A 22,286-nucleotide genomic window follows, 5' to 3' on the forward strand; every position below is an offset into this window, starting at 1 on the left:
TTTTTGTGCCAGTACCATACTGTCTTGATTACTGTAGCTTTGTAGTATAGTCTGAAGTCCGGGAGCCTGATTCCTCCAGCTCCTTTTTTCGTTCTCAAGATTGCTTTGGCTATTCGGGGTCTTTTGTGTTTCCATACGAATTGTGAAATTTTTTGTTCTAGTTCTATGAAAAATGCCAATGGTAGTTTGATAGGGATTGCATTGAATCTGTAGATTGCTTTGGGTAGTAGAGTCATTTTCACAATGTTGATTCTTCCAATCCAAGAATATGGTATATCTCTCCATCTATTTGTATCATCTTTAATTTCTTTCATCAGTGTCTTATAATTTTCTGCATACAGGTCTTTTGTCTCCTTAGGTAGGTTTATTCCTAGATATTTTATTCTTTTTGTTGCAGTGGTAAATGGGAGTGTTTTCTGGATTTTACTTTCAAATTTTTCATCATTAGTGTATAGGAATGCCAGAGATTTCTGTGCATTAATTTTGTATCCTGCTACTTTACCAAATTTATTGATTAGCTCTAGTAGTTTTCTGGTAGCATCTTTAGGATTCTCTGTGTATAGTATCATGTCATCTGCAAACAGTGACAGCTTTACTTCTTCTTTTCTGATTTGGATTCCTTTTATTTCCTTTTCTTCTCTGATTGCTGTGGCTAAAACTTCCAAAACTATGTTGAATAAGAGTGGTGAGAGTGAGCAACCTTGTCTTGTTCCTGATCTTAGTGGAAATGCTTTCAGTTTTTCACCATTGAGGACGATGTTGGCTGTGGGTTTGTCATATGTGGCCTTTATTATGTTGAGGAAAGTTCCCTCTATGCCTACTTTCTGCAGGGTTTTTATCATAAATGGGTGTTGAATTTTGTCGAAAGCTTTCTCTGCATCTATTGAGATGATCGTATGGTTTTTCTCCTTCAATTTGTTAACATGGTGTATCACGTTGATTGATTTGCGTATATTGAAGAATCCTTGCATTCCTGGAATAAAGCCCACTTGATCATGGTGTATGATCCTTTTAATGTGCTGTTGGATTCTGTTTGCTAGTATTTTGTTGAGGATTTTTGCATCTATGTTCATCAGTGATATTGGCCTGTAGTTTTCTTTCTTTGTGACATCCTTGTCTGGTTTTGGTATCAGGGTGATGGTGGCCTCATAGAATGAGTTTGGGAGTGTTCCTCCCTCTGCTATATTTTAGAAGAGTTTGAGAAGGATAGGTGTTAGCTCTTCTCTAAATGTTTGATAGAATTCGCCTGTGAAGCCATCTGGTCCTGGTCTTTTGTTTGTTGGAAGATTTTTAATCACAGTTTCAATTTCAGTGCTTGTGATTGGTCTGTTCATATTTTCTATTTCTTCCTGATTCAGTCTTGGCAGGTTGTGCCTTTCTAAGAATTTGTCCATTTCTTCCAGGTTGTCCATTTTATTGGCATAGAGTTGCTTGTAGTAATCTCTCATGATCTTTTGTATTTCTGCAGTGTCAGTTGTTACTTCTCCTTTATCATTTCTAATTCTATTGATTTGAGTCTTCTCCCTTTTTTTCTTGATGAGTCTGGCTAATGGTTTATCAATTTTGTTTATCTTCTCCAAGAACCAGCTTTTAGTTTTATTGATCTTTGCTATTGTTTCCTTCATTTCTTTTTCATTTATTTCTGATCTGATTTTTATGATTTCTTTCCTTCTGCTAACTTTGGGGTTTTTTTGTTCTTCTTTCTCTAATTGCTTTAGGTGCAAGGTTAGGTTGTTTATTCGAAATGTTTCCTGTTTCTTAAGGTAGGATTGTATTGCTATAAACTTCCCTCTTAGAACTACTTTTGCTGCATCCCACAGATTTTGGGTCGTTGTGTCTCCATTGTCATTTGTTTCTAGGTATTTTTTGATTTCCTCTTTGATATCTTCAGTGATCACTTCGTTATTAAGTAGTGTATTGTTTAGCCCCCATGTGTTTGTATTTTTTACAGATCTCTTCCTGTAATTGATATCCAGTCTCATAGCGTTGTGGTTGGAAAAGATACTCGATACAATTTCAATTTTCTTAAATTTACCAAGGCTTGATTTGTGACCCAAGATACGATCTATCCTGGTGAATGTTCCATGGGCACTAGAGAAAAATGTGTATTCTGTTGTTTTTGGATGGAATGTCCTATAGATATCAATTAAGTCCATCTTGTTTAATGTATCATTTAAAGCTTGGGTTTCCTTATTTATTTACATTTTGGATGATCTGTCCATTGGTGAAAGTGGGGTGTTAAAGTCCCCTACTATGAATGTGTTACTGTCGATTTCCCCTTTTATGGCTGTTAATATTTTCCTTATGTATTGAGGTGCTCCTATGTTGGGTGCATAAATATTTACAATTGTTATATCTTCTTCTTGGATCGATCCCTTGATCATTATGCAGTGTCCTTCTTTGCCTCTTCTAATAGTCTTTATTTTAAAGTCTATTTTGTCTGATATGAGAATTGCTACTAGAGCTTTCTTTTGGTTTCCATTTGCATGAAATATCTTTTTCCATCCCCTTACTTTCAGTCTGTATGTGTCTCTAGGTCTGAAGTGGGTCTCCTGTAGACAGCATATATATGGGTCTTGTTTTTGTATCCATTCAGCCAATCTGTGTCTTTTGGTGGGAGCATTTAGTCCATTTACATTTAAGGTAATTATCGATATGTATGTTCCTATTCCCATTTTATTAATTGTTTTGGGTTCGTTATTGTAGGTCTTTTCCTTCTCTTGTGTTTCTTGCCTAGAGAAGTTCCTTTAGCAGTTGTTGTAGAGCTGGTTTGGTGGTGCTGAACTCTCTCAGCTTTTGCTTCTCTGTTAAGGTTTTACTTTCTCTATCAAATCTGAATGAGATCCTTGCTGGGTAGAGTAATCTTGGTTGTAGGTGTTTCTCCTTCATCACTTTCAATATGTCCTGCCACTCCCTTCTGGCTTGCAGAGTTTCTGCTGAAAGATCAGCTGTTAACCTTATGGGGATTCCCTTGTGTGTTATTTGTTGTTTTTCCCTTGCTGCTTTTAATATGTTTTCTTTGTATTTAATTTCTGACAGTTTGATTAATATGTGTCTTGGTATATTTCTCCTTGGATTTGTCCTGTATGGGACTCTCTGTGCTTCCTGGACTTGATTAACTATTTCCTTTCCCATATTAGGGAAGTTTTCAACTATAATCTCTTCAAATATTTTCTCAGTCCCTTTCTTTTTCTCTTCTTCTTCTGGAACCCCTGTAATTCGAATGTTGGTGCATTTAATGTTGTCTCAGAGGTCTCTGAGACTGTCCTCAGTTCTTTTCATTCTTTTTTCTTTATTCTGCTCTGCAGTAGTTATTTCCACTATTTTATCTTCCAGGTCACTTATCCGTTCTTCTGCCTCAGTTATTCTGCTATTGATCCCATCTAGAGTGTTTTTCATTTCATTTATTGTGTTGTTCATCATTGTTTGTTTCATCTTTAGCTCTTCTAGGTCCTTGTTAAATGTTTCTTGCATTTTGTCTATTCTATTTCCAAGATTTTGGATCATCTTTACTATCATTATTCTTTTTCAGGTAGACTGCCTATTTCCTCTTCATTTGTTAGGTCTGGTGGGTTTTTATCTTGCTCCTTCATCTGCGGTGTGTTTTTCTGTCTTCTCATTTTGCTTATCTTACTGTGTTTGGGATCTCCTTTTCGCAGGCTGCAGGTTCGTAGTTCCCATTGTTTTTGCTGTCTGACCCCAGTGGCTAAGGTTGGTTCAGTGGGTTGTGTAGGCTTCCTGGTGGAGGGGACTAGTGCCTGTGTTCTGGTGGATGAGGCTGGATCTTGTCTTTCTGGTGGGCAGGTCCACGTCTGGTGGTGTGTTTTGGGGTGTCTGTCGACTTATTATGATTTGGGGCAGCCTCTCTGCTAATGGGTGGCATTGTGTTCCTGTCTTGCTAGTTGTTTGGCATAGGATGTCTAGCACTGTAGCTTGCTGGTCGTTGAGTGAAGCTGGGTGCTGGTGTTGAGATGGAGCTCTCTGGGAGATTTTCTCCATTTGATATTATGTGCAGCTGGGAGGTCTCTTGTGGACCAGTGTCCTGAAGTTGGCTCTCCCACCTCAGAGGCACAGCACTAACTCCTGGCTGCAGCACCAAGAGCCTTTCATCCACACGGCTCAGAAGAAAAGGGAGAAAAAGTAGAAAGAAAGAATTAGTAGAAGTAGAAAGAAAGAAAGAAAGGAGGGAGGCAGGGAGGGAGGGAGGAAGGAAGGAAGGAGGGAAGGAAGGAAAAAAAGAAAGAAGATAAAGTAAAATAAAATAAAGTAAGATAAAATATAATAAAGTTGTTAAAATAAAAAATGATTATTAAGAGGAAAAAAAACAGAAAGCAAAAAAACAGATGGATAGAACCCTGGGACAAATGGTGGAAGCAAAGTTATACAGACAAAATCTCACACAGAAGCATACACATACACAGTCACAAAAAGAGGAAAAGGGGAAAAAATCATAAATCTTGCTCTCAAAGTCCACCTCCTCAATTTAGGTTGATTGGTTGTCTATTTAGGCATTCCACAGATGCAGGGTATATCAAGTTGATTGTGGAGCTTTAATCCGCTGCTTCTGAGGCTGCTGGGAGAGATTTCCCTTTCTCTTCTTTGTTCTCACAGCTCCCAGGGGCTCAGCTTTGGATTTGGCCCCGCCTGTGCGTGTGTAGGTCGCCGGAGGGCGCCTGTTCTTTGCTCAGACAGGACGGGGTTAAAGGAGCCGCTGATTCAGGGAGTCTGGCTCACTCAGGCCAGGGGTAGGGAGGGGCACGGAGTGCGGGGCGAGCCTGCGGCAGCAGAGGCCGGCGTGACGTTGCACCAAGCTGAGGCGCGCCGTGCGTTCTCCCGGGGGAGTTGTCCCTGGATCCCGGGACCCTGGCAGTGGCGGGCTGCACAGGCTCCCCGGAAGGGGGATGTGGATAGTGACCTGTGCTCGCACACAGGCTTCTCGGTGGCGGCAGCAGCAGCCTTAGCATCTCATGTCTGTCTCTGGGGTCCGCGCTGTTAGCGGCGGCTCGCGCCTGTCTCTGGAGCTCCTTTAAGGAACGTTCTTAATCCCCTCTCCTCGCGCACCAGGAAACAAAGAGGCAAGAAAAAGTCTCTTGCCTCTTCGGCAGGTCCAGACTTTTCCCCGGACTCCCTCCCGGCCAGCCGTGGCGCACTAACCCCCTGCAGGCTGTGTTCACGCCGCCAGTCCTCTCCCGGAGCTCCAACCGAAGCCCGAGCCTCAACTCCAGGCCCCGCCCGCCCCGGCCGGTGAGCAGACAAGCCTCTCGGGCTGGTAAGTGGCACGGTCGGCACTGATCCTCTGTGTGGGAATCTCTCCGCTTTGCCCTCTGCACCCCTGTGGCTGTGCTCTCCTCCACGGCCCCGAAGCTTCCCGCTCTGCCACCCGCAGTCTCCGCCCGCGAAGGTGCTTCCTAGTGTGTGGAAATCTTTCCTCCTTCACAGCTCCCTCCCACTGGTGCAGGTCCCGTCCCTATCCTTTTGTCTCTGTTTATTCTTTTTTCTTTTGCCCTACCCAGGTACGTGGGGGGTTTCTTTCCTTTTGGGAGGTCTGAGGTCTTCTGCCAGCGTTCAGTAGGTGTTCTGTAGGAGTTGTTCCACGTGTAGATGTATTTCTGGTGTATCTGTGGGGAGGAAGGTGATCTCTGAGTCTTACTATTCCGCCATCTTCCCAGAAGTTCACTTATTCTTGAAAGAAGAGAGATAAGTCCAGCTGGAAGTCTGCCCATAAACACAGCCTCTCTTTTTGGGTCCCCTGTATTATTTTCTTGGTTGTTCCGAGATTTCTGCTGTTAGCTGTTCAGATGAAGGGCTGGTAAATGCAAATTTACATTAGCAGTGTAGAACCTTGCTTCCTGAGAGAAGCAAAGGGCAATTCAAATACAGAACTTTCCAGCAAAGGAAGTAGCTCTTGTGTAGTTTCTTCTCTATTTGGTGAAGCTAGTGCACCAGGATAAAGTCCTTTGGTGTTTCTGCCCAACCTCCTGGCCTGAAGCTGCTCCTGTGCTCCTCCTGGCCGGGCTGCCTCCTTGTCATGCAAGATCCATGCCTCGGGTTGACAGATAAAATACAGAATGCTCAGTTAAATTTTAATGTAAGATAAACAACAAGTATGAACCAAAGTACATGGGAAAATGCAATTGCAGTAAAAATTTTTTCATTGTTCATCTGAAATACAAATGTTCCTGGGCATCCCGTATTTTTTTGTTTGCCACATCTGGCAAACCTAGCCATACTATATCCAGTGAAATTCTCTGTGCATCATTGAGAAGCCAATATAGTTAGTGGCATTCTTGACTTTCTAGGAGACCATATAAAATCATATCTGAGGGCATCATCTCGAGTTAGATTGCCAGAGTGGACGTCTTGGTTCTTTCACTTATTATTTTACTTTGGGTAAGATACTTGAGCTTTCTATGCTTTAGTTTACTTTCTTATGAAATTGGTCTAATAAGTGTACCTACTTCCAGGGTCAATAGGAATACTAATTGTGATAATTCATATTAGGCATTTAGAAAAGTATCTGGCACATAATAAACTCTCTATAATTATTAAGTATTGTTATTATCTCTGCTAGGAAAACAAGGATATGCCAGGCCTCCCTCAAACAACTGAATGGAAATGCTTTTCCTCTAACACAGTAAAAATGATCCCAAATTTAAACTCCCCATCTGCCCCATAGATTCTCCTTGCCTCCAATGTTCATGCTTCCAATTTAAAAAGGTGACAGGGGGCTCTGCCAGCCCATCCACTGATTGCTTCCTAAGAGTCTGAACCATTTTCTCCAGAGAGGAATTTTGAACCAGACTTCAGTGCCTTGTCATTTCATCTGCACTAAATCTAGCAGAAATACGCTGCTATTTCTGACAATGGAAATGATAACCCTTCTCTGGTCCTTTAACTGATGCAGATTAGTGTCTATTTTTATATTCCTTTGGTCATTTCAGGAGATATGTAACGGGATGGAAATTAAACCCATGGACTCAAGTTGTCAGCTATCTCAGTATTCCAAAGCATAAGCAGAACCTTCATTTTGTTTTAATCACTTGACTGTATTGATACTTAACAACTAATATGATACTTAAAATTCAGAGAGGCAAGGATGGAGAAAAGATCTTTCAACATAAGCTTCATTGACTGGCTCACTTCTGTGTTGTTTATAAATTTTGGCTCAAACCTCCTCACCAGTTCTCTATATGTTAATATATGAAATTCCCTCTTTCTGCAGTTAATGTAATACAGATCTAATCCTTATGCAATGATTCTAGCATAGGCTTCTTTCCAGTCTTCTGGAGTTATTTATATGCAATTTTCAAACAGAGATGATCTTTCCTATATGCACTAATAATATTTACATTTTTAAATGGAACACAGACTTAAAGTTGAGGTAAAAGGTTATGAGGTCAAAGAAACATAGAGATTAGATCTTTAACCAGGGCAGACAGTTACATATTGAAAATAGCAATATCATATTTTTGCAAATTTCATGCTCTCATTAGAGACATAGATGCCTAATTGAAGGAGGATTTCTTTTTTAAAAGAACAACTATGTTTATTAATACCTGTTAAGTAGCCCAGATGAAGGTCAGGGGCTATTAGAATAAAAATATATCTGAACAATTCCAAGCAATGAAGTCTAAAACACTGAGTAAAAAAGAGATGGAAATAATGGAATAATATTTCAAACAATCAGTGATAGTAAAGCAAATGTAAAATCATAACTAATAGAACTGGTTTTTCAAGGGGTGAAGTTGCTATTTACAGGAAATCTAAATATTGAAAGATTATTTTAATGGTGCTATATACAGCTCTCGATGAATTAAAAAATTTTTTTAAATCATGGGATGAATACAGAACCAAAGCAAGGTATGAAAGTAAAAAGCAGATTAACTGAAAAATGTTCTCACTTTTCCCTGGTTCTCTGGACTCATCCCTCCAGAGAATGAGTTTCATGAAAGAGCAGTCTATAGACCTCCCATTAGCTTGCAGGGGTCTTTCTGCCTTTTTACATTAGAATAAGGTTCTTGGTGGAATGGCTGACACTTTGTGCTCTCAACTGTATGAAGTTAGATCTTTTGTAGAGATGATGAATAGCTCCTTCAGTGTCTAACAGAAAGTTTCCTATAGTTTATCTCAAGTGGTGGAGGTTTATACTATCGACGTGGAGCATTTTGACACATAATGTTCCTTTCTTTTACACATTGACTCTCGTTGCAGAGTCTCATGCCTTGTAATCTGAAAATAAAATATATTTATAATTTACCCTCAGAAAATGTGACAGCTACTACATTCCACCTATAAATTTAAGGAATGTTGGTATACCAATATGTGTGCTAGATAGATCTGAGGTCAGCAAACTGTTTCTTTTTTTTTTTTGGCGGTACGCGGGCCTCTCACTGCTGTGGCCTCTCCCGTTGCGGAGCACAGGCTCCGGACGCGCAGGCTCAGCGGCCATGGCTCACGGGCCCAGCAACTACGTGGCATGTAGGATCCTCCCGGACCGGGGCACGAACCCGTGTCGCCTGCATCGGCAGGCGGACTCCCAACCACTGCGCCACCAGGGAAGCCCAGCAAACTGTTTCTTTAAATGGCCAGACAATAAATATTTTAGGGTTTTGGGGCCTCATGGTTTCTGTTGCAACTACTCATTTCTGCCCTTTTAAGGAGAATGCAGCCATAGAAAAGCTGAAGACAACGTGTAAACAAATGGCATGGCTGTGTTCCTATAAAACTACATTTACAAAAACAGGTAACAAGCCTATGGACCTTAGTTTCCATTCCCAGTACTGGTTAACTCCATTTTTATGTAACGAAGGAATAGCTTGCTCTTTTATCTTTTGCTTTAAAATGTTAAGGGTGCATTATTTTGTTTCTTACATCTCTAAAGTAAGTATACGATACATAACTCCGATACTTTTTTATGCATGTGTGTTGCTTATATGTATAAACTACAAATTATATTTAAACTTTTATAGATTATTTTTTCATAATCAAAAGAAATATTTCATAAAATATGCTTTCTATCATCATAACTATTTCAAGAAACTCACCTCTGTATCTTTTATTTTTATTGAATTTACATGAATAAACAGCACAAAGGGAAAGGCAAAAATTCTTTTCTTAACCTTAAAAAAAATGGCCCAGGATAAATATAGTAGCTCATCTCAAACAAGCCCTAATATGAAAAAGAAAACAAAAGTTATAAATTAGAACTACTTTGATCAGATGTCATCCAATAAAACGTAACAACATACCAGTTAAAGCATTCAGAGATGGGTAGAAGAGTAATGAAGAATATATAACTTTCAAAATGAGGTTAGTCCAATCCCATACATCTGACTTATGAATAAATTCCGTTTGAAACCCTCAGTAGAAGTATTGTATGTTAAAGAACAAAAGAGGCAGCTTCAGGCTGTTTTTCTTAATTTTTCTAATTCATTGTTTTAATGGAATAGAAGAATTTGGTGGGACTGAAAGAAAAAAAAAAAAAAAGAAGAAGCCCTCTCTGATGAGCTCTGCATTTGCAAATAGTACCTGCCAACTGACTAAAGTACAGTACTTTGAATGATGGTGATATTGTCAGTGATGCATTTTAAATCAATGTAGCTCTAAAAGATGGCAGGATCTTTTCTTCATTTCACATTACTGTATTTACCATTTTTCCTGGCCTTTTCCTAGGTAATAAATAATAAAGGAAATTATTAGAAAAAAGTGACCATGAAGGAAGAATTTCTGAACCACAGTTTTATTAATAATAATTATTATTAATTCTAACAAACTTTGACAAGTAATTGTAGTTCTCCTGTGAAGATTAAGAATCACCACGCTCCCATAGAATCAGTGTTTTTTCTGATGAGCCAGAAACCACAGTGGGGATTTCGATACTCAATTTTAGCCCCAGGTTAAGTCAGAGAGTGCAGTGTCTCGAAATTAGAATAAAATAAAAGAACTCATTAAAGACATATTATAACCAGGAGCATTAAGTCTTAGTTAGATAAGACTTTGAAAGAAAGTGATAATAAATAACTCTTCCACTGTATTAAGAAATACATTATGATTTCTGCCTAAGATACCATCATGTAAGTAAACCTGGTGACTATCTATGTGGAGAAATTAGTAATCATTCTATTTATTTATTTATTGTTACCAAAACTGGGAAGTTTGTTTCCTGATTAGAAATTCTGTCTTTTATATTCCTGGTAACTGCAACAGCATGTGCCGTGTAGATATTAGAGACTCATGCTTGTTGAGATATTAGTTGATACATGTAGAAAATAACAGGAAGCCAACTGCTTAACAATAAGAAACAATTGAAAAGAATACTAAAAATGTATTACCTCTCTGTATCACAGAAGGTTCTTAGTTGTAGGTGATAAAAATCAACTCTAGATGATTTAAGAGAAGAAACATCTCGAAGCCAAACCTTGCAAACCTTGTCCCATGAAAACACCATTGTCATTGCTGGTGGGCATAGACAGTCCAGTTTTCACCACTGGCACCACCAAAACTGAACCTGGGATACTGAGGCCAGCAGTGCTGCCAAGTTGCACCTGGAAAGTGAACATATCCACTGCTGGTTCCACTACTGTCACTCAAAGTGCTTTCTTCATGGTCCATGCTCATTCATTTCACTGGCTCCTGTTAAGACCTAGTGCAGAGTCTAGCTTGCAGTCTGACCTGCAAGGGAAAATGGGAAAGTGAGTATGTAGCAACTTTAGTTTTCTAATATAGGGCTGGCTCTACCTAATAAGAAGGAGGACGTCCTAGCATAGAAAAAGGATTAAAATTTTTGATAGTTAAAAAGAAAGACAATTGTCTACTGCTCCCATAGAATCAGAAGTCCAGTGGATGAGGAATTCTAGGCTGATAATTTTTTAACTCCGTGCTGTCAGTAAGAACCTAGATTCTTCCCATCTCTTCCCTCTGCAGTCCTCAGTAAGTTGGCCCTTAGTCTTTGCTTTTTTTTTTTTTTTTTCCTTAATTGTCTTTCTTCATCTACCCATACGTTTCCTAAGGCAGCTGCAGAATTTCTAAATCAGTCTATATTCCAGGCCCAGGGAATATAGCCAGGGAGAAAACTGTCTGGGCTTAAAGGCATGAAGTTTTCTAGATTGGTAGCCTGTAGCATCAAGAGAGACATTTGATATACTTGAAAGATATTCACTTAAAAGTGCCAGCCCTGGGAGTGAGTGAGCAAGACGTAAAGTCTCCAAGGATAAAATTGTTCTTCTTTTATTACTGCTTGAACCCCGGGGGAACAATAACAAGAAGCCTGCAGAAGCCCCTAGGACTACCTATTGATATGAAGAAATTCTTGAAAAGGGTTCCGACCAAAAGAAAGGGATCAATAATTTCATTATCTATTATTGCTACCTCTATAATTATCCTATAGGGCTCCACCATGTACCCCACGGAAACTATCCAAACCCACTAACATACCAATATTATAACTTTATCCTTTTGAGTCTTAAAAATTATTCTATTAAACCATCAAGAAACTGTCTCGGTGAAAACTCCTTCAGTTGTAAGTGAAAGAAAACTTAATTCAACTGGCTTAAGCAAAAGGAGAACTTATTGGATCACACTATGGAAATGTCTATAGGAGATGTTAACCACAGCTTGATACCACCAGGATTGTGTTTATCTATTTCTACAGCTGTCTTGACTCCAGTCTCAGAAAAGCATCCCTCTGATGGTTACTCATGGCATAGCAGCTCCAGATTTTATGTCCTCACAACTTCAAGTCCAGTAAAAGAAAAAAATCAAACTACTTTGTTTCCAGATATTCCAACAATATCTCATTGGCTGTGATTAGTTCATATACCCATCCCTGAACCTCCCACTGACTTGACCTGGGTAATGTATCTACCCTGACATGTCACAAAGTCATCCTTGGAGACTGGAGTGTCGTCAACCCAACTAAAGAAGCCCAGAAACTAAGAGAGGGTGAGAGGATATTCTCTCAGACGGAATTAGGCCGAGGTTAAAAACAAAACAAAACAGGTGAATGAATGCTGGGAATAAAAATAAACAGATGCCCCCTAACACTTTATCAAAAATTATCTGAACTCTAAAACGCAAAGATTAGAAAGAAAATAGATATCTAGGGAAGAAAACAGACAAGAAGGAAGAAGTGGATGGCGGATGGAGATGGTTAAGAGCATCAAAGACAAAGAACCTAACTTACAAATTAAATGCCCATAGTAAGCACTAAAAGGAGAGAAGCCTCTGGACTTTTCTGCAGGATTCTAAACCTACAGAAATAAAAAATTGTTTTAAAGCTAGGTGTGAAGCTATTTTTATTTAAATCTGAAGGTTGAAATAGTTTCTGAAATTTGGGGCATGTATTATTTACATTTGTTAACGTTCAGTATTCTTTATATATTAAGAGTTTACTATGTGCTACTTCCTATCCTAAATATTTGTGTGCATCTAGTAATGATTATGCGGACAGGCTCCGAGATGAAACTATTTGTATTTTAGTAATCACTTGACAGTTTACTAGCTTATGACTTTGTGCAGTAAACTTTAAACTCTCTATGGTTATTTCCTTATCTATAAAATGGAGAGAGAAAGGGTATGTCATTCATACGGTTGTCGAGAGGATTAAATTAAAGGGTTTAGAACTTTACTCACCACATAGTAACTGCTGAATAAATAATTATAAGCATTAAGTATTGTTATTATTAAGTACTAATTTCTTTAAGTCTCAAAACCTATGAGATGGGTACTATTATTATGAACAAGGAAACTAGAGAAAAAGAGTTTAAATAATCTTTCGAGCTGCATAGGCAGCAAATTAAGTCGAGATGAGTTGAGTTGGGATCAGAATCCAGGTCTCTCTACAGTATAACCTGCATTGTAAACCACAAATTAAATGGCTTTTAGGATATATCTTCTGCCAGAATTCAGGACTCCTTGCACACAGAGAGGAGACAGAGGGGAAAACACAGCTGGGCTCTCTACCTTTTACTTTCAGTATATTTCATGATTCATGGTCTTCAGAAGCAGTATAGGCCACTGTACATTAAGTAATATAGATTGTACTCTGGGGAATAATTAATCTTATGTAGGCAAGAAACAATCCACATTCTCATTTCGAATTCATATTTGGCCATAGCCTGAAAATAATAGTAACTCCAAGTTCCACTCGAAAATGTAATAGATCAATCAACCAGGTAGCCTGCATACCATTAAAGACTTAATTTGCTGGGACCAGAAGTCCACCTTTTTCAGTTAAAATAAGACTAATGCTTAGCATATCAATATTTAAGCTGAATCTATTTTTATTAATTAGGATTTGAAGGTTGTCAGAAACTCACTGCAAATCGTCAATTACCTAGTACCTAGGATGTCCCTTATAAGAGTATCACATTATACAGACATAAAAAATTCAGAAATAAAGTGGAATGTGCAGGAAAATCTTCATTTAAAATTGAAAGAATGAAAATTAACCCTTATTCTTTAAGAGGACTTATATTTAACTTTATGTCTTTCTAGGTTTTAAAACTATTAAATACTGTACATTTCAGTTCTTTTTTGTTCTACCTAATCCAATTGACTCTACTTTAAATAGCCATAATTGGTGATTTTCTAGATCAAAGTCTTCCTCAGATCAATGAGCAGAGCTTGTCTATATTGATTACTAGCCATGCCTATGAAAATATCATTTGTTACCTCGGGAATGATAGTGGAATAAAGAGGCTAACACCAAATTGGAAGGAGATCAATGAGTTTCATGTAGATAAAAATAAGCATGTTACCTGAGAAGAGAACATCAATTTTTTATGGACCCTGGACCAAACAGCAAAGGAAAAAAGTGTCTAGTAGGTCAGTCCTCTGAATGCTCAGAATGTCTTCTTATTCATAGTGGAGCTTCTAACCTAACAATTTCATCAAAGAGAAAAGGAAAAAGAATGAAAAGGGTTGAGAATTCTTAATTTCTATTGATTGCTATACAAACAACTCTACATTTTGTTTTTTAAAGTCTAAGCCTCACATTCTCTACATAGTTATGAAAAACAATCAAAATATTTGGTTTTCCTGAAGAACTTAATTTCATATAATTGTTCCATATCCTGAAAACTATGGCTTCTGCTGCATTAAAATAATATGGTCGAATAAGAGAATTATTAATTTGAAACAAAAAAAACCTGGAACTAAGGAATCATCTAAACAAAATGGTAGCTTAAAAAAAAACCTAAGATATCTGACAAAATTTTATTTTTCCTTGAATATGCTTATTGCCATCAGTAGGTTAAATTACCTCCAAATATAGACTGTTAATACATCCCTACTATCCTAAATGCCCAGAAAGTTTTGGCCAAGTCAGAGTTGATGTGAGGGGTGTAGCCAAGGCCTGTTGTAGGAGTTACAATTACCTACAATAATCAGAAGTAGCAGATTTGGTTGAGAGCCAGGCAACCAGAGGTGGAAACTGCAATTTTAGTTTGTATGGCTAGGCTGAGGCTACTCACAAAAGGAAAATAACAAGCAGAACTTATATAAGAGAGATAAAATAGAAAATCAGGGATAGAACAAAGAGAACAGGGACGTTGGTCTGACTGAGAAGGATACCTAAGGGAAAAAAAGGGAATAAAGGTAAAGGATCAATCTTAGAGCAAAGGCCAAGACAGCTCCCAATGGACTAACTAAGCTAACAGAGGCTTTTTGCCTAATGTCTTCTTTAGCAAGATGGTTGAGGAATTCCTTTAGCAGCCACTTAACTATCCTCTCAGATCTGTCCATTCTGATCTTACAGAGGTCTGTGATGTGTATTCTTCAGTCCCAAAGTTTTATGCCCCTATATCTAGAGGTCATTCCACTTCCTCTACAAACAGGGACCTTTCCTGGGGGCTAAGTTCTCAAACTCTGGAATTGTCCATTGGGGTATAGCTCCAGAAAGTGGGAAGTTTATAGCATATAAGAATCCACCACAGTAATCCCCAAATTGGAGTTACTGGCTTACAGCATAGAATAGACAGATTAACTGGGGTGCATATATGCAGTGTTTAATTTCTAGGATAGATTGTATTCCATGACTGATTAGTGTGGAAGTCTATAGGATGTAAGTATTTAGGCAGAGACCACTCATATTTTTTGCTGCCATGGCCCCCAGGCTTCTTAAAAGCTTCTGTTCAAAGAGAAGTTGCCTAAGGCTCTTAAGACCAGGCATTGGGGAAAGCCAACGGACACAAAGGATTGGAACAGTTCAAACCACGCATCAAAATTAATGCAGAAAAATTCAACTCCAATGTAGGCTTGATGTTGAAGAGTCTTAACCGAAGATTAGTTGATGGGGCATGGCAATGTGATTTCTAAGCAGTGGCAAAATGTGTCAACATTGGGTGAGTGAACCAATCGCAGAAGATTATGTGAAGCATTTCTAAAATGTGATCAAGACCCAGAAGTTAAAGAAACTAGTAATGGCCTGAGGGCCTGTTGAAGAACCTACAGCCCTAGCAGGCAATTGGAATAGAATCAAAACCAGAGACCAGGTGAAAATGACCGGCCACCATTGGTCCTGAACCGGAAGGAAGTATATAGCCCACAGTTCCACTTCAATGTTCTGGACACAAGTTCAGATCCCTGTCACTAGTAGGAAGGAGCTACAAGGTTCAGAGTGGGTACCTGGGAGAGAAAGGGCTTTCAGGTAGCAAGTCTTTGTTGCTGAAAGCTAAGGCAGAGCCGTGTCAGGTGAGAGTGGAAGCTGGTGACTTGGAGGTTTCATAGCACTTATCAGAGACCCTGATGAACTTTGCAGACTAGGAGCAAAGCCAAAGCCTCTCAGCCAAGTAAACAATGAAAGACTAGAGGTACACCGCGATACTTACAGACTGCTCAGCAGTGCATGTGTTGGATGGGTTTGTCCAGGATTTATACTTTCTTTGTTTGTGTCTGTGTTTCTTAAAATACATTTGGTGAACACTTACTATTATAATAATAAGTTCTGACTTCAAATTGTACATGTTTTGAAACAGTCTTTATTACACTAACTGGATAAAGAATGAATACGTCAGTTAACTGATTATTTCCTCACCGTGGAAACAGCATACTTCCTCCCTTTTCTTCACTTTCTCCAAACATATAGAGCATTTTGACTAGAGAAACGTTGTGCAGTAGACTCTTATAAACAGTTTGTGCATGATGACAGACCTAACTGATCAACTGCTAGTTTAAATTTATTCACTGAAGTAACAATATGAATAAGATATGTGTATAAATGTTATTGTTCACCATGGGGCTAAAGTAATATTCACAGCAGGAAGAATTATTAGAAAATTATTTGTGTAGAATTTAATTTATATTTTGGGTGAAAGGAAAAAAAACCAATAAGTAGCTGTGTAAGTTTCTGTAACTTAATTGCAGATATCTGTATATAATAATATGTGAGCTGTGCTATTAAATTATAACATTAAGAAAAAACAAAACACTTGTAGAAATTCAAACAGATTACCTTTAGCAGCAAGAGTTATAACAGATGATGAAACTCATGATGTAAACAGTATTCTGATTAATTATGTTTCCAAATTTTTCTTGCCATTAGCCAATTTGAATCTTTAGTCACTTAGATGTTGCTTTGGTAAGCCTTAAGAAATTATATCAATGATAAAACATGCTGTCACCTATGTGAAAACTCTAAAATTATTCTGAGTGATTAAGTAAGATTTGAAGCCTGGACAGTGCTGGTTATCTACTCCTGATACTTTAGTCATTTTTTACTCATATTTTCAAAGTGTTATTTCTCCCTGTGTGTAAACTATTGACCAAAATCCTATTGGCCAATGCTCATTGCCCCCCCTGATCATCTCATCGTTGTCTTATAACTTCAAGCTATTTCTTAACTGTTAAATATTCAGAGAAGTGGGTGTTTTTTTCCCGGTTACTTCACTCCAATTTCATCTCCACAATTCAATTATATTTAATTTAATTTTTCTCTTACAGTTTTAGTGAGATATAATTGACATACAGCACTGTATAAGTTTAAGTACAGCATAATGATTTAACTTAAACACATTATGAAATTATTGCCAAACTAAGTTTACTGAACATCCATCATCTCATATAGATACAAAATTAAAGAAATAGAAACATTTTTTTTCTCTGTGGTGAGAACTCAGGAGAGTTAACAACTTTCATATACAAAATACAGCAATTTTAATTTTACTTATCATGTTGTACATTACATCTCTAGTAATTATTAACCTTATAACTGGTAGTATGTACTTGGACTGCTTTATCCAATTCCCCTCCCTCCACCTCCCTACCTCTGGGAACCACAAATCTCATCTCTTTTTCTATGAATTTGTCTGTTTGTTTGTTTCTTTTTGAAGTATAATTGACCTACAACACCATGTTAGTTCCTGTTCCATAACACAGTGATTTGATATTTCTATACATTTCAAAATGATCACCACTATAAGTCTAGTTACTGTATGTCACCATACAAAGATATTACATAGTTATTGACTATATTTTCCACACTATACATTTCATACCCGTGCCTCATTTATTTTACAACTGGAAGTTTGTACCTCTTAATCTTCCTCACCTATTTCTTTCCTCCCCCCCCACTCCCCGGCAACCACCTGTTTGTTCTCTGTATTTATAACTCTGTTTCTGTTTTGTTGTGTTTGTTCATTTGTTTGTTTGTTTTTTAGATTACACATGTAAGTAAAATCATACAGCATTTGTCTTTGTCTGACTTATTTCACTTAGGTCCATCTAGGTCCATCCATGTTGTCAAAAAGGCAAGAGTCCATCCTTTTTATGGCTGAGTAATATTCCATTGTATATATATACTACTTCTTTATCCATTCACCTATTGATGGGCACTTAATGTAGCTGCAACCATTTAATCCTTTTAAAAGAATTTAACTAGACCATGGAGAGGGGAAAGGCACTAAAATTGTTGATGGGAATATTTATTGGAAAAAATCTTAATTGGGAAGGCATTAGGGCAATTTCTATCAAATGTTCAAATGTTTTTACCTTTCAACACAGGATTTCTACCTCCAAAAATTTATGCTACAGGTATACACACTTACCTGCAAAATAACATATGTAAAAGATTGTTGTCAATTATTTTTAGTTGTAGTATCATCTGTAACAGCAAGATATTGGAAACAACCTATAAAATGAAATTATTTCCAAAATACAATGCTGAGTAAAAGAGTGAAGTAAAGAATAATATGCACAGACTGTGATAATTAGTATTTACAAGGACAGAAAATAATATACATACATACTGGCTCATATACACATAAAATATCTCTGGAATAATACACAAGCATTGATAACATTGGCTGCTTTCAGGACAGGGAACTGGATGGGACAGATGGGATGAGTGGGAGACTTTTCACCATATACCTTCAAATACCTTTTGAGTATTAAATACAAGAATGTGTTGCCTATTTGATAAATAGATATATATTTAAACAAAATTTGAAGTAACTCATCTTGGCAGTAATTAGGTAGCTAAAATAATACTTGGATAATTTAATGATTTGGAGGAAGAATGCACTATGCATGCCTGAATATAAGAAGAGATTCCCATCTCCCCCGTTATCTTTTTAAAGGAGAAAGTTAGTTGATTTACGTGTAAGCACATATAAAATATCTCACACTATAGGTGCTTTCCCAGTTACCTTATTTTGAACATCAACATTCTCTTTGCCAAGTCGCTTCATTTTTTTAAAGATCAATGCTATCGTTGCATGACCTTAGAGGTTAACTGACGGGATTTTTATAAACAAAGAAACAGAAATTTAACAAAGTTTTATTTCTCAATAGGTATTGGATCTGGTTTAAAAATGATGTACTTTATGGTTTGGAGATCAAAACAACAATGAAAAATATGTCTGAATGTTAAGCTCAGTGGTTCTTTATCTTTTGCAATATACTTTCCAGGGACAATTCACACAAGAATGAAAAAAGTGCTGTACAATCATAGGTGAATCTAAAAATAATATTCTCTGGAAAAAATTTGTTTAAAAACTTTAAAATTTTCCTAGTGATGACTAAGAGACTGAGGTCAAAGATATAGTGAAGGATTTTTAAAAACAATCATGAAACTAGAGTGGAATAAAGTAATATTAATAATTACTTTATTATTTTACATAAGCTTTTAATATGCATAAATAAGGTAATTATTTTAATATTGTAAGTAGACATTTGACTACCTCACTTGCATCTGTAAATATTTGTACGTTCAAACTGACTAAAAAGAATCTTTAATTGGATCTTCTCTTGAAAAAGTGGGGAATTGCCTTATTTCACGATCACCTTATATTTGGTAATGTAAGATATCTTGAACTTTCCCAAATAAATTTATTTGCAACAGTTTCCAAATCTGAAAGTGAGATTCCTTTTGCTTTGTGCTTTTCTAACCATATACCTTTTAATGTACTGTTTCAGATTCAGACAACTTTTATTCCACAGCACTATAAAGTATCTTGTAACTACATAGATGGCATAAAAACAGGTAAAATTGCCTTTGGATCACATTATGTAAGACGGATGACAACCCAAGGAGTAGATAAAATCCAAAAATAAAATCATTTTAATAAAAGCTTAGGTCTCTTTGAGGCTTTATTTCCTGCAGTGTCAAGAAGACTACAGAATAAAAGCCTTTCTGTTTCATTAGTAAAGACCACTGTATTATCACGGAGTTTGCAAATTATCCACAGCTACTTCAAATAAATACTTCTTCACAGTGCAGCACTCTTAAAATATTTGGGGTTGTCTGAACAAATCAAATGAACTCATGCACCCATGGGAAAAAAATGCATGAAAGTTGAAAACACAAACACTACTGTGGCTTATGGAATTTGTAGTTTAATGTAAACAGGGTGGCTGAAATGCTAATCTTTTATTTATTTAAAACAACGAGGAAGGTCATGAAAATAATTCACCATACTGATTCTGGCATGTAAGGGAAAAGTGAAAACCCTGTCAGCAAAGAAAGGAATGTTAATACAAAATTAGTTTGCTGGATTCAGCTCATGTTGTTTACTGTAGTTTTGATGGTGAGAGCTCTCTTTTTCATGAAGGCTAAAAAGTGGTTTGTACGCTTTGTTTTATGAGTGATGCCTATATAGAGAGTAAGGATTTAATATAATTTTTAAGCCTAAAATTGGTACTCATGGTGAGCTAAAACCATAAATCTTAATGAATATGTTTTTAAAGGACACATTTTCCTGTATATTGTAAGATCGTCGTTTACATGTAAATAAAAATTAGATTAAGCCATTCATTAATTTGATTAGTAATTTCCAACAAAATTTCCCTATTATTTTGGTGGAATTCCTGTACTTAAGGCTTTCAGATGAAGGTCACATGAGCAAATCTTGTTTTGTCAGGTGGATGGTCTACGGTATACAGAGCCTTGATAGAAACCAGCTGCAATGACCTGACATTGGTTCAGGCTGAAAACTCAGACAGTGCAAACAAATACTATATCTTAGCTCAAAATACTCGCCACATCTGCCAACAATTAGTTCTGTATCAAACCTAGAAGGGGGCAACGAAAAACAGGATCAGATTTCAGAGAAAGCAAATAAACAAAGGGCCCTGCATCATTAGTCATCAAATGGTTGCAGAGGTACCCAATTTCTAGACTAAAGCTCAGGCTGTCAATCCTATGGTTCAGCAGGTAGTGTTAGTTAAGAGAGTTGCAGGGACGTTGCAAGTTGATAGACTAATCAGGCCATTGACTTATGGGTGCCACCCAACAACTGTTTATTATTCTAGATAGCAGAGACCATCCAGAGAGGTTAGAGCACTAACCTTCAGCAATGGGAGGTTTAAAAAGCATTCAGATGTCATCTACTGACATTTCTGGTCAAGATTTATGACACAGTTCTAGGTGGCAATAGATAAGAAAAAAGACCGATTTTTCCTGCTGTCCTACTTTCTCCCAGAAATTCACTTTTCTAACTCTCCTTTTAGCCTTCCTTCAACTTTTCTAAGACAATGGGTCTATTCAGGATGATTTTTAAATTTTGATTCTAAAATGTGACTTACTGGATGGGTTATTCCTGGTATCATGATTCATTTTGGTGGCTTTTTTGGTTCACTTTCCAAACCAAGAATTGTCAGTTTCCCCTATGCCCCTGTCAAGTTGGCTGTCACAGTTGGCTCTCCATGACTTAGCACATTGATGGGCAGATACTACTCCAGATAGTGAATTTTAGGCTCGCCTTCCAACCAGAGTCAGTAACTTTCTCCCCTTCTCCCCTCATGGTAGATACCCATCTTAGAGAGCTGAACTGCTGGATGGAATAGACCTACCCAGGGTAATGGGCTTTTCCCACAGAGCTTCCCCCATCACTCTGTTCCTTCCAGTAAACTTTTCTCTTCTCTTTTCCCTGACTTGTAGTTCATCACTTTTTCTGGAATGTTAATCAACAAATTCACTCTTAAGTCTTATCTCTCATTTCTTTTTTTGTTTAGCTGTGTATCAGAGATATCGGAAAATGAAGGACAAGATAGAGGAGATAGATATATAGATATGTATCTCTGTATATCTCTATATATGTATGGAGAGAAAGAGAGTCATATGTTGGATTACATTATCTGCAGAATGTAGATAATTGAACTGGGTGGGGAAAAAGATTTATTAAACAAATAATTCTTTTAGATCCAATCAACGTTTATTCAAGAACATTATTTTAAATATTCATTAGTAATAAATGAAAAGTTTGGCTATAGAGTCTCTTCAATATAAAAAGAAGATGGACTTTTCTACTTCTGTATTCCACTTGAAAGAATAATTTAATTAAAAGGTAAAGCTAGCAGGAACTTTATAATCTGCATGCAATGCAGGATATTATATAATGACCTTCATTTAAAACCCAAATCATTAAAACTAGTAAGTCTAACTGGTGACAAGGAAGATTTCAACATCCGGCCCAACAGCTTAAAAATATGAATAAAAATCATAGCTTAAATGAATCAGTCCATTGAGAACTTATCGCAAAGTAAAATGAGAGAAGAAGAAAGTTACCTAGGCAATGAATCCTTCTGCTGCACTATTTTATCTTTTGACATGTGCTTCTTTTTTCTTCTCTCTTTTTTTCCCCCAGAATTTCCTCCTCTGTATAAAATAAACCCAAATCTATTTCCTAGGAAAAAATTATTTTAGACAATTTGGATGCACCAGAGAAAATCATCTTTAGAGGTGGTTAAATCACTTCTTATCCACCCCAACCTCATTTGTCACATAATCTCCAGGGAAGTGAGCATTTGAAATAAAGTGGGGGAGCTGCAGCCCCATAGAGGAGCAGAGAGAA

The 22,286-nt window shown here is 37.2% G+C and overlaps 1 long non-coding RNA gene across 1 annotated transcript in view; it reads left to right on the forward strand.

Annotated features, from left to right (window-relative positions):
* Positions 1-4,890: 4,890 nt before the first annotated feature.
* Positions 4,891-22,286, forward strand: part of LOC111179351 (uncharacterized) — an 82,900-nt gene continuing 65,504 nt past the window's right edge. Inside the window, exon 1 of the long non-coding RNA XR_002645887.3 lies at positions 4,891-5,269. This is a non-coding gene — a long non-coding RNA (uncharacterized LOC111179351). The remainder of the gene's footprint in view (positions 5,270-22,286) is intronic.

The sequence above is a fragment of the Delphinapterus leucas genome, chromosome 9 (genome assembly GCF_059928025.1).
Source record: "Delphinapterus leucas isolate spDelLeu-1000000601 "Yukka" chromosome 9, BTC_Dleu_Yukka2, whole genome shotgun sequence".
NCBI lineage: Eukaryota > Metazoa > Chordata > Mammalia > Artiodactyla > Monodontidae > Delphinapterus > Delphinapterus leucas.